The sequence below is a fragment of the Phyllostomus hastatus genome, unplaced genomic scaffold (assembly GCF_019186645.2).
Source record: "Phyllostomus hastatus isolate PE091 unplaced genomic scaffold, TTU_PhHast_1.1 phas_scaffold_55, whole genome shotgun sequence".
Taxonomy (NCBI): Eukaryota; Metazoa; Chordata; class Mammalia; order Chiroptera; family Phyllostomidae; genus Phyllostomus; species Phyllostomus hastatus.
The window spans coordinates 2393943-2411962 of NW_025334035.1; the positions used below are offsets into that span (position 1 = coordinate 2393943).

Sequence of the window (18020 nt, forward strand, 5' to 3'; positions counted from 1 at the left end):
GCCTCTCTCAGTAATCAGGGTCTCTGCTTCCTGGTTCTTCCTGGTTGGAGGACCCCAGCATCAGTGCCCTGGCTCCTGCCCTCCTTGCTCACCAGCATCATCCTCCTTACCCTCTTCCCACAGCCTAGTCTCCCACCCCACTACCCACCCCCAGTTCCAAACAGACCTATCATACAGGGTTCCCCTCTGCCTCAGTGATGGAACGCTATGACCCTGAATCCTGGGGCCCCTCCAGGACTTAGAAAGAACTTGAAACTCTTGCCTGACAGATGGACAGAGCTGGAAAGAGGCTTGCTGAGTTGGCATGAAAGCCCCAGTTGGGTCTGCAAGGCAGCCAGTGGGTGTGCACCCAGGTGAGGCTGTAGTGCAGGAGGACCTGGGACAGGAAGCTGCATAAGGAGGACAGAGGAGCCAGGATGGGGTGGTGGGGCCAGTAGGCCTAGAAATGATCTTTCAGGAACATTGCAGAGTTGAGATCACATGCCCTCTGATTTGACAGATGGTAGACTGAGACCCATGCAGGCCAGTCAGTGAAACTGACCCAGCCAGGTGCCATATGTAACAGGGTCCTGACTCAGACGCAGCTCAGGTGCTGGTCTCAGTGATTCTGAAGTTCCATGGGGTCAGAGTGGTAGAAAGTTCCAAGGAGGATTCTGTTTTCCAGGTGAACCCCAAGAGGAGGGCAGGCTTATTCCTCAGCCCAAGCCTATTCCCTCTCCTGACTTCTATCATTTTGGCCTTCCTCACACTGAGTCACCAGGCTGAAATCTCAGCCGCACCCTGGCCTCTTTCTCTTTTCATTCCAGCTTCCAAATCCACACTCACACAGCACTTGGAAACAGAGCCAGGGCTGGGACCTAGAACCAGCGATTTCTCCCTCGAGTCTGCTGCTGCTTTGGGAAGGACCCCACCCCAGTTTCCGTGTCCCCTTCTCTCTTCCCCTTCCTCCTGTGCCCACTCTCACTCCTGCTGCTCCCAAGCCCTGGAGCTGATGGTCACAGGCTCAGGCTCCATTGTCTGATACAATTACAGCTAATCCTGCTCTCTTTCAGTTTCCGATTGCATTGAATATTTTTCCATCTGTTTCCTTTAGTCTATCTGTGTCCTTAAAGCTGAAGTGAGTCTCTTGTAGGCAGCAAGTAGTCTGGTCTTGGAGTTTATTGTTGGTTTGTTTTCATTTTTTTTATCCATTTATCTACTCTAGGTCTTGTGATTGGAGAATTTAATCCTTTTGCATTTAAAGTAATAATTGATAGGGAAGGACTTGTAAATATTCTTGTAGCTATTTTGTACTTCCCATATTCCTTCCTTCCTGTCTTACTATTTTCCTGTATGATTTGATGATTTTCTACAGTGGTAGCTCTGATTCCTTTCTCTTTCTCTCCTGTGTATCTGCTACAGGGTTTTGCTTTGTGTCCAGACTGACATTAAATATACTCACTACAGTCTGTGTTAACCTAACGGAAACTTAATTTCAATCATATACAAAAATTCTACGTATTTACTCCCCCCATATTTTATTATTTTGATGTCATATTTACATCTTTTGTATTGTATATCCACCATAAAATTATTTTAAACAGTTATTTTAAAGTATATTTTATTTATTATGCTATTTCAGTTTTCCCAATTTTTCCCCCTTTATGCCCCCTCCACTCTGCACCCCTCAACCCTTCAGAATTTTCCCCCTTAGTTTATGTCCATGGGTTGTACTGATAAGTTCTTTGAATTCTCTGTTTCCTATACCATTTTTTGACCTCTCTGTATCTATTTTAATCCTACCAATTATGCTTCTTCTTCCCTGTACCTTTTCCCTGCTATTCCTCCCTTCCCCCTCCCCACTGAAAACCCTCCATGTGATCTCCATTTCTCTGATTCTGTTTCTGTTCTAGTTGTTTGCTTAGATTTTGTTTTCATTGTCTTTCTTTCTTTTTTTCAGGTTCATTTGTTGATAATTCTGAGTTTGTTGTCATTTTCCTGTTCAAAGTTTTTGATCTTCTCCAATTTTTTAGATAAGTCTCTTTAACATTTCATATCATAAGGGCTTGGTGAGGATGAACTCCTTCAACTTGACCTTATCTGAGAAGCATTTTATCTGCCCTTCCATTCCAAATGAAAGCTTTGCTTGGATGTAGGTCCTTGCCTTTGATGACTTGGAATACTTCTTTCCAGCTCCTTCTTGCCTGCAAGGTTTCCTTTGAGAAATCAGCTGACAGTCTTATGGGAACTCCTTTGTAGGTAACTCCATTCTTTCTGCTGCTTTTAAGATTCTCTCTTTATCTTCAGTCTTGGCTTATGTAATTATGATGTGCCTTGGTGTGTTTTTCTTTGGGACTTTCTGGGCTTCCTGGACTTCCTGAAAGCTATTTCCTTTGCCAGAATGGGGAAGTTCTCCTTCATTATTTGTTCAAATAAGTTTTCGATTTCTTGCCTTTCCTCTTCTCCTTCTGGCCCCCCCATAATTCAGATATTGGAATGTTTAAAGTTGTCCCAGAGGCTACTAAGCTTCTCTTCTTTTTTTTTTTTTTTTTTGGTTTCTTCATTCTGTTCTGGTTGGATGATCATTTCTTCCTTTTGTTCCAAATCACTGCTTTGAGTCCTGGTTTTCTTCCTGTCACTGTTGGTTCCCTGTATATTTTGCTTTATTTCACTTTGGGTATCTTTCATTTGTTTTTTTCATTTTGCGACTAAGCTCAGTCAGTTCTGTGAGCATTTTGATTACCAGGGTTTTGAACTCTACCTCAGGTAGGTTGACTATCTCCTTATTGCTTAGCTCTCTTTCTGGAGTTTTGCTCTGTTCTTTCATTTGGGCCATATTTTTTTGTCTTAGTGCACTGGTCTGGTTGGTCTCATTGACTGCTTCTTTTTTTTTTTTCTTTTTTTTTTGTACCATCCTTGCATCCCTGGGATGAATCTACCTCGTTGTAGCATATGATCTTTTTTATTAATCATTGTTCATATACAGTTTTCTCCTTTTTACTCCCAATCCAGTTCCCCCTCCCACCCGCCCCCCTTCCCTCCCATTACCACCCTCCCCTTAGTCTATGACCATGTGTCCTTTAAGTTTGTTCCTGTGAACCCTTCCCACTGTCCCCTTAAATTCCCTCTTCTCTCCCCTCCGGTCACCATCAGCCTGTCCTCTATTTCAGTGTCTTTGGTTACATTTTGCTTGTTTCTTTGTTTTGTTATTTAGGTTCCTGTTAAAGGTGAGATCATATGGTATTTGTCTTTCACTGCCTGGCTTGTTTTGCTTAGCATAATGTTTTCCAGCTCCATCCACGCTGTTGCATAGGGTAGGAGCTCCTTCTTTCTTTCTGCTGCATAGAATTCCATTGTGTAAATGTACCATAGTTTTTTGATCCATTCATTTACTGATGGGCATCTAGGTTGCTTCCAGCATCTAGCTATTGTAAATTGTGCTGCTATGAACATTGGGATGCATAGGTTCTTTTGAATTGGTGTTTTAGTATTCTTAGGATAGAGTCCCAGTAGTGGAATTGCAGGGTCAAAAGGCAGATCCATTTTTAGTTTTCTGAGGAAGTTCCATATTGCTTTCCATAGTGGTTGTACCAGTCTGCAGTCCCACCAACAGTGCACTAGGGTCCCCTTTTCTCCACAACCTCTCCAACACTTGTTGTTTGTTGCTTTGTTTATGATGGCCATTCTGTCTGGTGTGAAGTGGTATCTCATTGTGGTTTTAATTTGCATCTCTCTGATAGCTAGCGATATTGAACATCGTTTCATGTGTCTTTGGATCCTCTGTATGTCCTCCTTGGAGAAGTGTCTATTCAAGTCCTTTGCCCACTTTTTTAATTGGATTCCTTGTCTTCTTAGAGTGCAGTCGTGTAAGTTCTCTATATATTTTGGAGATTAGACCCTTGTCTGAGGTGTCATTGGCAAATATGTTTTCCCATACAGTTGGTTCTCTTTTAATTTTCATACTGTTTTCTTTAGCTGTGCAGAAGCTTTTAATTTTGATGAGGTCCCATTTGTTTATTCTTTCCTTTATGTCCCTTGCTCTAGGGGACACGTCATTAAAAAAGTCTCTTCGTGAAATATCTGAGATTTTCTTACCTACGTTCTCCTCTAGGACTTTAATGGTGTCATGTTTTATATTTAAGTCTTTTATCCACCTTGAATTTATTTTTTGTATATGGTGTAAGTTGGTTCTCAAGTTTCATTTTTTTTGCACGTGGCTGTCCAGTTCTCCCAACACCATTTGTTGAAGAGGCTATTTTTATTCCATTTTATGTTGCTGCCTCCTTTGTCAAATATTAATTGACCATAGAGACTTGGGCTTATTTCTGGGCTCTCTGTTCTGTTCCATTGGTCTATGTGCCTGTTTTTATGCCAGTACCAGGCTGTTTTGATTACAGTAGCCTTGTAATATAGTTTAGTGTCGGGTATTGTGATCCCTCCTACTTTACTCTTCTTTCTCAATATTGCAGCAGCTATTCGGGGTCGTTTATAATTCCATATAAATTTTTTGAAGTGTTTGTTCTATGTCTGTGAAATATGCCATTGGTACTTTAATAGGAATTGCATTGAATGTGTAAATTGCTTTGGGTAGTATGGACATTTTGATGATATTAATTCTTCCAATCCATGAACACGGTATATGTTTCCATTTGTTTGTGTCTTCCTTGATTTCTTTCTTCAGTGTTGTGTAGTTTTCTGAATACAGGTCTTTTACCTCTTTGGTTAGGTTTATTCCTAGATATTTTATTTTTTCTTTTTGCTATTTCAAATGGGATTTTTTTCCTTGATCTCTGCTTCTGCTGTTTCATTGTTGGTGTACAGAAATGCCTTTGATTTCTGGATATTGACTTTGTATCCCGCTGTTTTGCCAAATTCATTTATTAGGTCAAGCAGTTTTTTGGTAGAGTCAATAGGATTTTCTATGTATACTATCATGTCGTCTGCAAACAGTGATAGTTTTGTTTCCTCCTTTCCGATTTAGATGCCTTTTATTTCTTTTTCTTGTCTGATTGCTGTGGCTAAAACTTCCAGTACTATATTGAATAGAAGTGGTGAAAGTGGACAGCCTTGTCTTGTTCCTGATCTTAATGGAAAAGGTTTTAATTTTTTGCCCATTGAGAATGATGTTGGCTGAAGGTCTCTCATATATGGCCTTTATTATGTTGAGGAATGCTCCCTCTATTCCCACTTTGCCGAGTGTTTTTATCATGAATGGGTGCTGTACCTTATCAAATGCTTTTTCTGCATCAATTGATATGATCATGTGGTTTTTGTCTTTGCTTTTGTTTATGTGATGTATTACATTTACTGACTTGCGAATATTGAACCATCCTTGCATCCCTGGAATGAATCCCACTTGGTCATGGTGTATAATCTTTTTAATGTATTGTTGGATGCGGTTTGCCAGTATTTTGTTGAGGATTTTAGCGTCAATGTTCATCAGTGATATTGGCCTGAAGTTTTCTTTCTTTGTTGTGTCTTTATTTGGTTTTGGAATTAGGATGATGTTGGCCTCATAAAAAGAGTTTGGGAGACTCCCATCTTTTTGGATTTTTTTGGAATAGTCTGTGAAGGATAGGGGTTAGCTCTTCCTTAAATGCTTTGTAGAATTCTCCTGTGAAACCATCTGGTCCCGGGCTTTTGTGTGTTGGGAGTTTTTTGATTACTGCTTCAATTTCTTTTGTTGTTATTGGTCTGTTCAGACTTTCTGCTTCTTTTTCATTGAGTTTTGGAAGATTATATTTTTTCTAGAAAGTTGTCCATTTCATCTAGGTTTTCAAATTTTTTGGCATACAGTTCTTCGTAGTAATTTCTTACAATCCTTTGTATTTCTGTGGTATCTGTTGTAATCTCTCCTCTTTCATTTCTGATTGTGTTTATTTGGGTCTTCTCTTTTTTTTCTTGATGAGTCTGCTTAAAGGCTTGTCTATTTTGTTTATCTTTTCAAAGAACCAGCTCTTGGATTCATTGATCCTTAGAATTGTGCTTTTAGTCTCTATATCATTTAATTCTGCTCTGATCTTGGTTATTTCCTTCCTTCTGCTTGCTCTGGGCTGTCTTTGTTGTTGTTCCTCGAGTTCTTGTAGACGTAGGGTTAGGTTGTTTGTTTGGAAAGTTTCTAACCTTTTTAGGTGGGCCTGTATCGCTATGAACTTCCCTCTCAGGACTGCCTTGGCTGTGTCCCATAAGTTTTGGGTTGTAGTGAGTTCGTTTTCATTTGTTTCCAGAAACCTTTTGATTTCTTCCCTAATATCATTCTTGACCCATTCATTGTTTAATAGCATGCTATTTAATCTCCATGATTTTGAGTGTTTTTGGTTTTTTTCCTTCGGGTTGGTTTCTAGCTTCAGTCCCTTGTGGTCTGAGAAAATGCTTGGTATGATTTCAATTTTCTTGAAATTCTTGAGGCTTGTTTTGTGTCCTATCATGTGGTCTATCTTTGAGAATGTTCCATGCACATTTGAAAAGAATGTATATTTAGCTTCTTTTGGATGGAGGGCTCGGTATATATCAGTAAAATCCATTTCATCAAGGGTATTGTTCAATGCCACAATATCTTTGTTGATATTTTGTTTAGAAGATCTGTCCATTTTTGATAGTGGGGTGTTAAAATCTCCCACTGTAATTGTGTTGCTGTCCATATCTTTCTTGAAGTCCTCTAAGATTTTCTTTATGTATTTCGGGTGCTCCTATGTTGGGTGCATATATATTTACAATATTTATGTCTTCTTGATGGATTCTTCCCTTGAGTATTATGAAGTGACCTTCTGGGTCTCTCTTTATGGACCTTTTTTGGAAGTCTATTTTTGTCTGATATGAGTATTGCTACCCCAGCTTTTTTTTTCCCTGACCATTTGCTTGGAAGATTTGTTTCCAGCCCTTCACTTTCAGCCTGTGTAGGTCTTTTATCCTGAGGTGGGTCTCTTGTAGACAGCAGATATATGGGTCATTTTTTCTTATCCAATCAGCTATTCTATGTCTTTTGATTGGAGCATTTAATCCATTTATGTTTAAGGTTATTATTGATAGGTACTTATTCATTGTCTTATATGTATGTGTGTTCCTCTCTCTCTCTCTCTCTCTCTCTCTCTCTCTCTCTCTCTCTTTCTTCTCTCCTCCTTAAAGCAGTCCTTTTAGAATCTCTTGCAGAGCTGGTTTGGTCGAGGTGTATTCTTTTAGACTTCTTTTGTCTGGGAAGCTTCTTATTTGGCCTTCAATCTTGATCGAGAGCCTTGCTGGATATAGTAGCCTTGGTTGCAGACCTCTGGTTCTCATTACCTGAAGTATTTCTTGCCATTCTCTTCTGGCTTGAAGTGTTTCCATTGAGAAGTCAGCTGTTAGCCTTATTGGGGCTCCCTTGTATGTTATTTCCTTCTTCTCCCTTGCTGCCTTTAAGATTCTCTCTTTGTCTTGAAATTTTGTCATTTTAATTATGATGTGCCTTGGGGTGGGTCTCTTTGGGTTCCTCTTGATTGGGACTCTCTGTGTTTCCTGGATTTGTGTGACTTTTTCTCTCGTCAAATTAGGGAAGTTCTCCTTCATTACTTGTTCAACTAGGTTTTCGATCCCTTGCTCTTCTTCTTCACCTTCTGGCATCCCTATTATACGGATATTATTACGTTTCATATTGTCTTGCATTTCTCTTAATCCCTCCTCATTCTTTCTGAGCCTCTTTTCCTTTTCTTGCTCTTTCTGGATGCTGTTTTCTACTTTGTCCTCCAGCTCGCTAATCTGATCTTCTGCTTCATCGATCCTGCTTTTCATTCCTTCTACTGTGTTCTTCAGTTCAGAAATTGTATTCTTCATTTCCTCTTGACCTTTGTTGAGAGTTTCTATTTCCTTTTTCATGTTTATATAGTTTGCAGTGAGATTGATGTAGTTTCCCTCTAATTTCTGAAAGCTCATTGTGAGTTCATTGAACTTCCTGGTAATCATTGTTTTGAACTCACTATCTGTTAGTTGGGTTGCCTCTATTTCATTTAGCATTTTTCCTGAGGCTTCCTCGTTTCCCTTCAGTTGGGGGTTGTTTCTTTGTTTTCTCATTGTTCATGGGTTTCTTCTTTGTTCTTCTTGTTTGTTAATTTGAACTGTTCTGGTTCCCTGTATTTATGGTGTGAACTTCTGTGGTAGAATTTTTGTGTATTTCAGTGGTGCAATCTCCTTCGTGTATCCTGGTGGTCACACCCCCTACTCTTTTTTGGGATCAGTTGGAGGAGTAAGGCAAAATGGTTTAAAACAGCAAGATAGTATACTATGATATTTACTTTAGCAGCCAGTAGAGAAGAGATGGGTTATCCTTTGGCTCCTTATAGTGTAGCCGTGATCCTCCACCCCCCATACCCACGTTTTAGAAAGGATGGAAAGAAGGTAAGACTCTTATTGGGGACGAGAGGATTGTTAGTTGGATCTAGAAAGCTGTGAGGCTGTGGGAGGTCAGCTTCTAAGGTAGGGTTGGACTAAAGATTAGTATATAGGAGTAGTGAGTAAAAGAATAGAGACAACCCCCCACAATAGTATAGTTCAGAAAATTGCAGAGTGGGCTGAGATCAGGTAGGGGTATTGAGAAGCATTTACAATTGTATAGACTAGGTCTTACTAGCAGTAATAGTAAAGTGACAGTCTTGTGGCAGAATCGATGAGGTCTAGATAACAAGAATAAAGAGTATAGAACCTTGAGAAGTGTATTAATGGAACGCAGATGAAGGATAGTAACTTATCAACATCTTGTGACTGAGATACCAGGGGGAACCTATCAAATGACAGTATAACCAGCCAAGCAAAGAAGATTATACAGAAAGAAAAAAGAGTACCAAAATATTATTAAAATAAAAAAATGTCAGTAAAAGTGAGAAAAAAGATAATACAAATTTACAGTAACTTGCAAGATTAAAACAAAAGGAAAGAAAAGCAGAAGATGTGGTGCAGGAGAGCTAAATTTGGAGTGGAAAGAATAATATTAGGTTGAATGGAAGAGAAACATAAGGGATTGCGATATAAAAAATAATGAGAATTGAAAAAAAAGTCACATAAAACACAAGATAAAATCAGTCAACCAACAACAGCCAGAGAAACCAATAAAAAACAAACAAAACCAAAAAAACAAACAAACAAACAAACAACAAACAAACAAAAAAACCTCTTGTTGGTTTCTAACTGGCCAGACCAGTTTTTCTGATCTTGCTAGCTTCAGCTGGCTGAGGGGCCTTTGAAATGCTTCTCTCTCTCACAACCAGAACCCAGCAAGTCTGTCAGGTACCCGGGCGCTCCAAGACACACTGGTGCGAGAGAGTGTCTTCCCGATGAAGGTGCGGGAGCCCAGCCGTTTCCAGCTCCGTGTTCCCCGCCAAACGGCTCTCGGACGGAATGTTGGCGCCTTTCCTGGCTCTCCGGTCGGGCTGGCTGGAAATCTCTGAGCCACCACTGAAGGAACGCGCCCAGCCCCTCGTCCCTCCTGGGATCGCAGTGCGCGATTCCTGCCTCCCTATGGGGCGCGAGCCGAGCGCGGCCGGCTTGTGCTCACTACCGCTCTGCACTTCCACCGGGCTAAAGATGCCCCTGGTCCTGTTGGCTAGAGGCTCTCACTTCTCGGCCTCTGGGCGGGATTTCATATTCCCTGGGCGATTTTTTTCTCAGTCCAACTGGCCAATCTGTTCCTTCTAGCAACCCGTTCTCCCCTGGAGTTGCTCACCCCCGTATTCGGGGGAGGGAGGGAGCAGCAACTTCCCTCTCCCGGGATCCCTGGGGCAGAGCCCGGAGCACCGGGCGGGCCTGGGGTCTGCGCACCCCAGACCCCGCGCTGATTCTTGGGCCCCTTTTGTCCTGTATCCGTCTTCTTACGGTCTGGTTTTCCAGTGAGTGCAATAATTTCTGATGTCCTGCTTTCAAAAGTGATTCGGCAACCCAGCCCACTTGCTCTGCCTCTCCACCGATCCGCGAGTTTCCCCCCTCTTCACAGAAGCCGAGAAAAACGCTGCCTGCAGTAAGGCCGCCATCTTCCTCTCCTTATATCGACTGTTTCTTTAATTCCTTGATTGTTGGAGTTCCATGCAGTTTGATTTTCTGGCACTTCTGGTTGTTTATTGATTTTAGATTGGTTATTATCCTCCTTTTGGATTTGCAAGGGTTTCTATCTATGCCTCTATCTTGGCCGGACAAATAACGTTATTTTTAAGCCTTTGTCCTTTTCTTCTTCTTGGAGTTTCACTCTTTAAATTTATTATTTCAATATAATTAAAATGTTCTGGTAGAAAATGAAACCACACTAGTAATAAATTTGTTGTACTCCTCCTTTTGGACATTGAGTAGTCGGTAAGTGCTGATGTCATTGCTCTCCCATCGATGAGTCAGAACTTTCCCAAAGATAAATGCACAAACAGCCTTGTCATGATAGTTATTATTCCAATATCCATACAACAGAGTTTGCAAGTGCAGGAGGTCTTAAGACTCCTTCTTCAACTATAGGAATGTACCATCTCAAGAATGTATATTTGAACTGGAAGCAAGTTCAAATGTAAAAAAAAGGCCATTTTTTTTCATAAACAGTTTGTCTTTTACTACAAACTACATATTCTTTTTTAAACTCTGAAAAAAAATTCCCTCTCTCTCTCTCTCTCTCTCTCTCTCTCTCTCTCTCTATATATATATATATATATATATATATATATATATATATATATAATGTGTGTGCATGTGTGAATAAAGTGTTGGTAGTTACTCTTGCCCAAAGATCAAGTGTTTTCCTTAATCATCTCTATTAGTGTCAAAAATAATACAGATACATATTACATTGAGAATTAAATACATAATTATGAAATATAAACAAGCCAAGGAGTTACTGAACAGCAAGTGGGGTCCTGATGCTGCTGCCCATAGACAAATTCCAGAAGCAGAGGCTCCATGAAAAAGAAGTCTTTTATTCAAAAGCTACATAATTTTGGAGGAATGGCAGACCACTGTGTCAGAGCCCTTAGAACACCCAAAGAAAAGTAACTCTGCCACCCTCTGCCAAGCCAGATCGACCCTGGGGTGTACTTGGAGTTCCTTCTCTCATTTAAAATATGTTTTCCTTTGAAAAACCACAGGCAGCCACTGCGTGATCATCCGGGGGGACCCCCAAGAAAAAGAAAGAAGGCCCTTTCCTCCTCTGCCCTTCTTCCTTTTATATCTTTTGGCCTATACTTCCACTCATTCTGGAAGTATCCAGCTTTCCAGCCAATCCCATCCTAGATTCACAGGTCAGCACCTCAACTTGTCATGTGTCTGGAAGGGAATAAGAGGGCTTTTTTCTTCCATCAATCATGCTCACCAGCCTGTGATATCTCTGCCTGGGGGTAGGGAGATCTGTCATGCTCCCAGCTAGCTTGTTTACTCTTACCTCAAGCAACCCCCTCTATGGTCCCTCCATTCTCCTCCCCAGTGATCTGATCAGATACCTCTGTATTAATTTCCCACTGTAACACTTCTGACCTTTGTCATCTTACAAAGGCAAATATGCAAATGTCTTATTCTTCTGGAGCTACTTCTTGCTGCCCAAATTTGTAGTCTATCTTTGGATCCAGACAACAAGAACAAAAAAGTGTGGTCACAAATGAAGGGAAAACTTTACACAAAGGAGGAGGATCTTGTAAAGTCCAGGCCAGTTGGTTGTCCCATGAAGCAGCATTCATGATGTCCAAAGGACAGAACTGCTGGTCATGTTAAAGGCATATTCAGAGCCATAAGAAATGTAGGGATGAATATTACAATGTGCCAGATTAAGAAAGGAGTTGCTTTGTTGGGGGAAATTGTGCAAGGCATTTCACACCTGTCTGAAGCTCTTTTGTCTACTATACTTAAATCAGGCTGAGGAGAATATCCTAAGATTTCCCCTTCTGGAGAATAGTTGGTGTTTTCTGTCTGAACCATTAGGGAAGGAAAGGAAAGTAGCATTAAGCAAAGCTGATAGACCAAGCCATACTTCACCAACTCAGCCATAGAGTCCAGCCATTTAATTGAGTTTTATTTCAGGAGGTGGAGATACAGATGTGCTTCTTCAGTGGGGTCTATACTTTGTAAACAGGCTCCTAGGTAATGAGGTCATAGGCATACACTCCATGAAAATAAAAGGAAGAACTCAAAGTTTAATTTACACAACAAATCATAAACCAGTCTCTGCTATTGCAAAACTGTCTTTTGAGAAGATGTCCTGTTGTAAGGCCTTCACTGGAATGATATTCAACAGTGACCATTTGACAGATTCTTCTTGCCTATAAACTGAACAGGCACCCTCATCAGGTGCTGAAGTGACATCTGTATGCAGAAACCAGTTCAGCTTCCAAGTGAAAACAATACTTTGAGGACAGTTAGCTGCACTAGAGTCCAATACCCTCAACGGAGCACTATGAATCTCCTACAGTATTTTTCCTTAAGACCACACTTACTGTCGCCAAAGACACTGCCAGTTCTTAGTTTTTCCTTATTTGCATAAATGCAATAAGAACAGCAGTTCAGCACACAGGCTCTTTGAATCTGCTTTGCTGTAACTTACACAAGGAGCCCTCAGATTGAGCTTTAGTGAATCCTGCAGGGCACAGAAGCCAAGCTGCACACCTGCCATCTGGCTTTGACTGCAATTCCTATGTTCTTCAAGTCCTTGAGGTTCCAAATGTGTCTTAGGGTTCCTTCTTTGCTATATTTCAGGAGAGCCCCCTTTGTTCACTACCTGGAAAGACTGGCATTAACTACATGACCAAACAAGTTACCAGACCATTTCTTCAGAGGGCCTTCATTAGCTTAAAAAGTCAGTCTCATTTCCTCAAGGCTTTCTGGTAACAACCAGAGTCCAGGCATGCCTCCTTCAGGCTAACATTCCAGTCAAAGTCTTAGTTATTAAAACCACCATTCAAACAGATCTTACTGGTTTTATGCAAAGAAATTTTATGCCATCACTCACTCATGAAGAATGCCAAAATCTGGAGGGATCAGGTAGGGAAAGAAATACAAAGCAAAAAGGAAAATTCTTGTCCTTCCAATATCCACCAAACTTGCATATCCATGCCTAATGCCTTCTATTACTAAAACCATAAAATTTTATTCAAACTTAATGTGAAGTTTTAACTCTTAGATACGTCAATTTTTTTTCAAAGCAGGTAAAGGAGAGACTGGGAATCTTATCTCACACCAACTGGTATGCCAACCGGCACCAAACAACCTTTACTGGGTCCAACTGGCAAAAAAGCCTCAATGGCAGAGACTCTCTCACCAACTGCTATGCTAACCAGTTCGCATCAGAGACACTCTCTCACCTGCCAGTGCACCAACCAGAACCATGGCTCAAAGTCCCAAATGGCAGAGACAGAGGGTTCCAGGGGCATACAAAGTGGCAAAGTTCAAACCAAGTCCTAAATAGATAAGAAAGCAAGCATAGAATAACTGTAACCAAGACCAGAAATTTTTTTCTTTTCAAGTCAAAACTTTCACAACCTTTTATATACCTTTACAACTTTCAGTACACCTTCTGTACTCATTTAGAAATAACCATTTTAGCCTAAGTCAGTTTCAATCCTTGTTCTTTTAATGATGGAAAAGGACCATACTAAAATTCTTTATCAAGCAACCAAAAATCCTTAGATTTGCAAACACATCCTAATTCTTCTTGTGTAAAATAATATAAAAGGAAATATTGTAAAAGGAACATTGTCACTTTGTGTTGGGGGCTACTCTCCTTTTCCAAAAGACAAATTTTAAATCTCCTTCCAGAGTTCAGGTCCAGTTTTCCCTTTCAGCATCAGCCACAGCAGCAGGGTCTAAGTTCTCAGGTAGTGCCCCTTTATCCATGTGTGGTGACTCCAAGGCTTGATTCCCCATGAGCTTTAGGGAAAAGAATGTTGTCAGCAGGTTGTCATAGGAATCAGTCCATTGCTCAGTTAGCTCCTGCTCAGGCCCTTGAGTCCTCCACCACTTTGGTAAAATGCAGCCTCTTGGCCAGAATGGTGTGAGGACTCATCAGACTGATAGATGAACTTGCAATAAGCAAACTTGTGCAAAATGGTTAGCATATTCCCTAAATGTTGCACATATTACTTGATTTTTACTCATGTTCCATGTATAAAGTGGGCATCTCTAAAACAGGGATGTGGAAAGGTCTCCCATAAACTATGACAAAAGGGCTTAATTTAAGCCCACTTCTTGATGCTACCGTAATTTGGAGCAAGGCTATAGGGAGTGTCTGGCTCCATTTCAAGTGAGTTTTTTGTTGTGTTTTCACCAGGATCTTCTTTATTGTGTGGTTCATCTTCTCATTCTTCCCAGTAGATGAGGTCTCCAAGATGCATGTAGCTTCCATTGAATTTGTAGTGCTTCTCCAAACTTCTGGGACATCTCTGAAGTGAACGATGCTCCATTGCCACTTTGAATGCTGTAAGGAAGTCCAAACCTAGAAATTATTTAAGTAAAAGTTTTGCTACTTCAGTCACTTTTTCCATTCTAGTGAGTTATGCCTCTACCCATCCAGAAAAAGTGTCCATCGAAACTAATAAAAATTTGAAATTCCCTCTGGTTTTAGGCATTTGTGTAAAATTTACTCACCAGTCTTTAAATGGCCATAACCCTCCATATTGTACTTCCTTTTCTGCTGGGGCCAGCTCTGTCTTAGGTTTGTTTTGGGTGCATACCTGATGGTCTTGAGTGATCCTCTGAATGGCCCTTGCAAATGAGAGCCCTTTAAATGTGGCCTAATGAGGTCCATCAAATCATCCCTTCATGTAGGTGTTTAGAAATGAGATACACCAGAGCTTCAGAGACAAAGATTATACCGTGAGTGTGGATCTTCCGTACAGAATTAGGGTCACTGTTAGAGAATCCTCATTCACGGTCCTGTACCTCATCTTGTTCTGTATATAGGGTTTAAATTTTGACAAGTTCATATAGGGGATCAAAACCCCTAAGTGTAGTGGTCCTCCAGCTGCTTGTCTCACTGCTTTTTCAGTGTTTGCCTGACTCATTTGGGAACCATCCATTCTGTGTCCTTGGCAGTGTATTAAGACAATCTGGTTCAGTAGGTTCACTGCCTCTAGCTATTGTAAAATCTCTTTTGCATGTGTGACATCCTTGTTTTCTGACATTAATAGCCCTCTCTCTTTCCACATTGCCCCATAGACATGGATACCATGAAGGCATATTTGGAGTTGGTGCAAATGTTAACCTTCTTTTCCTGAGACATTACTAAGGCTCTGGTGAGAGCTATGAGTTCAGCCTCTTGTGTTGAGTTTCCCTGCTCAAGGGCCTCAGCTTCTATTACCTTGTCTGTGGTGACTACTGCATATCTAACTCGTGATCCGCCATCTTCTATGAGGCTGCTCCTGTCTGTGGATAGCTCTCATTCTGGTGCTGTCAGTGGCTGACCCAATAGTTCTGACCTGCTGGATTAGGCTTTGTTAATGATTTCCAAGCTGTCATGCTGGAGGGCTGAGTCTCCCTCTGAGTCCAGGAGCAGGGTGGCCAGGTACAAGGTTGTGGTAGTCTGTAAGGTAACATTTGGGTTGTCTAACAGAATGACCGAGTATATTTCCATGTGCCCTGCCATCAGCCAATGCCCTCCTTTCTGTTCCAATAGAGTTAGGGCCTATATATCATAGTAGGCTGCCCCAAAGTGAACTTTTCAACTTCCTGTAATATGTCACAGGTAGCTGCCACTGCCTAAAAGCATAGTGGCCATCCCCTTGTCATGTGATCCAGTTTCTTTGACTGATACACTATGGGTTGGGGGCTGTTTCCCAGAGTCTGGATTAGTAACCTCAGTCCAGCCCTCTGCCTTTCATGAATGTATCATTTGAATGGTTTTTTAATTGGACGATCCTACTATGGGAATTGAAACTAACTTTCTTCAAGGTGTCAAGTGCTACCTGACAATTTCTTGATCATTCAAAAGTTTCAGACTTCAGTCATTTTAAGGAACTATACAGTGGTTTTGCTATAATCCAAAGTCTGGAATCCAAATGCAGCAGAACGCTGTAATCCTTAAGAACCCATGAAGCTGCCTCTCGTTCTCTGGGATTTTTATTGGAGCAATTGCTTGTTTTCTATCCATCATCAAGGTCTTAGTATCCTGTTTCAGTTGAAACCCAGATATGCCACCACTTGTTTGTAAATCTGGATCTTGTGACAGGATAGTTTATATCCTGGTTTTGCCAAATGACTCAGGACTGTGATGGTATTAATCACATGGTACTCACAGGTATTGCTAGTTATCAGTAAGTCATCTATGCATTTTAAAAGAACTCCTGATTTCAATTGAATATCCCATAAGTCTTTTGCTAATTCTTCCCAAAATATACTCATAGAGTTTTTAAATCCTTGTGGCAACATGGTCCAACAATTTGGTGCATGGCTTTAGTTTCTGGATTCTGCTGTTCCAAGACAAATAGTAGTTGAGCCTGTTCATCTATTGGGATGCAGAGAAAGACATCCTTCAAGTCAAGGACTGAAAACCATTGGCCATCCCCAGTCACCAATGGTCAATAGAGTATAAGGGTTGGGCACCATGAAATGAGTGTCCTAAACAATGTCGTGTATGGCTGTAAGATCATGTACAAATCAATACTCATTAATAGTGTGGCTCTTTAGCAAAATGGGAGTGTTAAGGGGACTGTCGTGACTGAGTAAGCCCTGATATTAAAAATTTTGTAATATTGGCTGAATCCCCTCTAAAGCTTCCTTCTTAAGGGGATATTATTTTTTTCATGGGATCATTGCCCCTTCTTTTACATTAATTTTTATGGGTGGAAGTTAACCATTTTACCTGGGGTTCCATCAGCCCAAACAGTTTGATCGACCTGCTCATACACCTTGGGAGAGAAGAAAAGCAAAAGGCACACCCAGCTTGGTGGCACATCTTGCCCATAGTACCACTCTCTGACTGTGAAGTGCCTCCTGCCCCTTCCTCAGGTAGCTGATCTATAGGACATACTACAGGGACAGGGTAGCCCATCAGTGACAACCACCACCAGTGTTGGTAGACATGGTTGACCTGCCCCCAAGTGTCTGCATTTCTATCACTCCTGGTCATTTTTGGGCTTCTCGATTAATTCCAATCTCTCTCCCTTCTGAAATGTGAGCTTTTCAGTGACTAAGCTGAAAGTGTACATTTTCTGGACCACATGGAGGACATAGGTGCCCTGGTAATTATTCAGGCAAGCCTTGCAGCAGGCTAGGAAGCTTGGGAATTCAAAGACCAACTCTTCTACTTCCTCTAGGATGTAATTGGAGGGAGATCAGCTCAACTGCCTGTTGTAGCCACCATGCCAGCAGCCATTGCTGCAATCCCCCATGGCAGTGACATGCAACTCCATCACCAGGGACAGTTTGTTTACCTTCAAAGTCATGTAGGCAGACTTGACAAAGTCCAGGATGCTGAGGTCGGAGATGCAGTTGGGATGCTCTATTTGGCAGGGTACTCAGCATTTGTGCTGGGTGTTGGGGACGTCTCCCAGCACTGGTCTTCCTCTTGGTCTTGCTGAGGGCCTTGTGTTTCCTTTGGATTCTTCTGTGGGAGAGAGCCCTTCTTCATGTGGATCTGCTTCTCAATGTAGTTGGACAGCATGTAGCCTGTCCTGCTGGCTACATTCCTCACCCACCACCATGTCCTGGAGGCATTCAGAGGACACATGTGCTAGTTCCTGATGTCAAGTTTCAGGTCCTGTTGAGAAATTCAGTCCCACCTGGCTATAAGAACAACTTCTGTAATCTTTCATGGGGGCCTTCTTTCATGGTGCTCAGTTAGGAGAGATGTCTGGCAAAACAGAACTACTCAAAAGGAGACTTTTTTAGCTGATTACACCTCTGAAGTTATAAACCTGTAGTTGGCTCGCTCAGGAACTGATTCCCTGGAGGCACCATTAAGAGAGAGAAGTGAAATGGGGAAGGGGAAACCAATGAAACCTGCATTACAGAGCACATTCCCCTGTGACTGAGGTTTGATGCCCTGTGGGTCCTCAGGAGACAGTGTAGAGCACACCTCAAAGTGCTGTCTCCTGGCGGACAAAGAACTGCCATCTGTCACTGGT

The 18020-nt window shown here is 41.4% G+C and overlaps 1 protein-coding gene across 2 annotated transcripts in view; it reads left to right on the forward strand.

Annotated features, from left to right (window-relative positions):
• Positions 1-18020, forward strand: part of LOC123809275 (NACHT, LRR and PYD domains-containing protein 1-like) — a 65550-nt gene that overhangs the window by 1670 nt on the left and 45860 nt on the right. The gene's annotated exons all lie outside the window — the stretch shown is intronic.